This window comes from Callospermophilus lateralis, chromosome 18, assembly GCF_048772815.1.
Source record: "Callospermophilus lateralis isolate mCalLat2 chromosome 18, mCalLat2.hap1, whole genome shotgun sequence".
NCBI classification, from domain to species: domain Eukaryota; kingdom Metazoa; phylum Chordata; class Mammalia; order Rodentia; family Sciuridae; genus Callospermophilus; species Callospermophilus lateralis.
In genome coordinates this window covers 44,943,872-44,946,698 of record NC_135322.1, presented here as the reverse complement: position 1 = coordinate 44,946,698, position 2,827 = coordinate 44,943,872, and the positions used below count along the sequence as shown (strand labels likewise).

The 2,827-nt window shown below is 35.5% G+C and overlaps 1 non-coding gene across 1 annotated transcript; it reads right to left on the bottom strand.

The window, feature by feature from the left end:
* Positions 1-612: 612 nt before the first annotated feature.
* Positions 613-685, bottom strand: Trnaa-cgc (transfer RNA alanine (anticodon CGC)). The gene has a single exon. It is a non-coding gene; the product is annotated as a tRNA-Ala (tRNA).
* Positions 686-2,827: the final 2,142 nt, after the last annotated feature.

Here is a 2,827-nt window from a genome sequence, read left to right as displayed (position 1 = left end):
GAACTTCTTCTGTCTTAATTTTTTCATATATGAAATGAGAATAATAAAATATCTTTTTTTGAAATAAAGTTATTTTAAACATTCCTTCATTTTTAGTTCACACCTATGAAACTGCCATAAAGACAAGCTCAGAAGTTTTTAAAAGTGCAATTTCCCATGTTGACCACAAACATTTATTTATTATTTTAATTGGATTAAAACATATAAATTTACCAAAGTAAGAATTTTAAGTACATTTCAGTAGAACTAACTATATTTATTTCTTGAGTGACAGATCTCTAGCATTTTTACATATTGCAAATTTGAAGTTCTATGTTCATGGAAAAACAGTTCCTCACATCCCCTGCAGACTCTGGGAATCACAGCTCTATTTTATTTCTGTGATTTAACTGCTTTAACTATAACATTATATTGAAATCATAGAGTGTTTCTCTTTTGTTACAGGTATCTTTTCTGTGTCACTTAGTATAATGTCCTTAAGGTTCATTCATATCATAGCATGTGACAGGATTTCCTTTTTTTTAAAAGGCTAATGTTCTGTCATGTGTATATACCCATGTTCTTTATTTTTTAACTTTTTGGTAGCTTTTTAGTAGTTTTCTTTTTTTTTGGTGGTGGTGCTGGGGATTGAACCCAGAACCTTGGGCATGCGAGACAAGCACTCTACCAACTGAGCTACATCACCAACCCCCTTGTTTGTGTTTGTTTTTGTTTTTTTAATTACAAGGGATTGAACCCAGGATGCTAACCACTGAGCCATATCCCCAGCCCATTTAAATTTTTTTTTAATTTTTATTTTTATAGATAAGATCTCCTTGATTCCTGAAGCTACCTCTGAGCTCATGATGATCTTGCCTCAGCCTTCCCAGTCACTAGGATTACAATCATGTACACTGCACTAGGCTTACCCATGTTCTTTATCCATTTATGCATTAACAGACATCTGAGTTGCCTCAACCATTTGACTACTGTGAATAACACTACAACAAATATGGGTGTACAAATATCTTTTTGAAATCCTGCTTTCATGTTTTTAAAATATGTATCAAGAAGTGGGATTTATAGAACATATGTGAATTCTATCTTATTTTATTTTTATGTGATATTTTATTTCTTATGATTAGATATACATGATACTAGAATGTATTTTGACATAGTATACTAAATATTATATAACCTACACAGAGTGTAACTTATTCTAGTAGGATCCCATTCACTATTTTCCTTGTAGCTGCACTATTTGCCTTCCTATGAGTGATATACAAAAGTTCCAGTTTCCCCACATTCTCACCAACAGTTGTTAGTTCTGAGGGTGTATTTGTTTATATTTACAGTGACCACTTTTATGGATATGAAATGATTGCTCATTGTAGTGAATAAGTGAAGATAGATAGTAAAACTGGTAGGCAGTTAGGGGAATGGACCCCTATATGACTTTTCTGAATTTAAAGGCCACTTGATGAAAGTAATATACAGAAACATTCCAAATATTCTAGTCCCTTTGTTTCAGAGAGTCTGGAAAATGGAAGCAGGGGCAGCCTAAATAGAGGCTACAGGAAAGTTTGAATTCAAGAGCTAAAGAGGGCACACTCAATAGCCTTAACACTTTTCCAATACCCATTCAGCATAGATTTTAAGCAATAGCCTTGGCACCTTTCCAATACCTGTTTGGTATAGGTTTTGGACCAATAGTGGTATGTGGTAGCTATATTAATCCTAGACTATGCCACCTAAATGGAAAACCTGCCATCTGGCCCCCTTTGCTTGGGAAGAACTCTGCTTCTTTTCTTCTCAGTTAAACAAATCCTACTTTTTTTAATACTTACTCTTTCTTGTCCATGGATTCCATTCTATAAATGTGTGAGAAAAGAACCTGCAAAGAAATCGGTGACAAGCTGCTAGAGTCTGCTGCGATACTGGGAGGCATAGCCTGCCACCAAGAGTGCCAGATGCTTCCTTGATAGTAGCAGAAAAGAATCCAGCTTTGTTCATTCCAAAGGGTGGAGCTGACACCAAGAGGCATTTCTTTGCCATGATTAGCTGCTGACACTAAAATGAACTTTCTCTTGCATCAGAAGCAGAGAATCTGGTTCCATCTTGAACTCCTGTTTCAGTAATTTTTTATTTTTTAAATTTCCTAATGATTAGTGATGCTGAGCTTCCTTCCTTCCTTCCTTCCTTCCCTCCCTCCCTCCCTCCCTCCTTCCTTCCTTCCTTTCTTCCTTCCTTCTTTCCTTCCTTCCAGTTTTAAGTTTGTTCCTGTTTGAGACAGTGCCTTGCTAAATTGCTCAGGGCCTTGCTAATTTAATGAGGCTGGCTTTGAACTTGTGATCCTCCTACCTCATCCTCACAAGCCACTGGAATGACAGGTGTGTATCACCATACCTGGACCTTCATTCTATTTTTAAATTGGATTATTTTGTTCAGATTGTTGAGTTGTAGGGGTTATTTATCTCTTCTTTATATCAACACCTTACTAAATACAAATTTGCAAATATCTTCTCCTATTTCACATGCTGACTTTTCACTCTATTGGTTGTGGGTTTTGGTGTTTGAAAGTTTTTAAGTTTGATAGTTCAATTTGTCTATTTTTTCATTGTTGCCTGTGCTTTTGGTATTACGACCAAGAAATCATTGTCAAATCCAATGACCAGATTTTTCTCTATGATTTCTTCTTGTAGTTTTGTACTTTTATAAGTCCTATGTGTATGTCTTTAGTACATTTCAAGTTAGCTTTTATATACCGTGTAAGGTAAGTGCTCAACATTTTTTGATATCTGTTGAAGAGGCTGTCCTTTCCTCACTGTGTGGCTTCACTCCCACATTG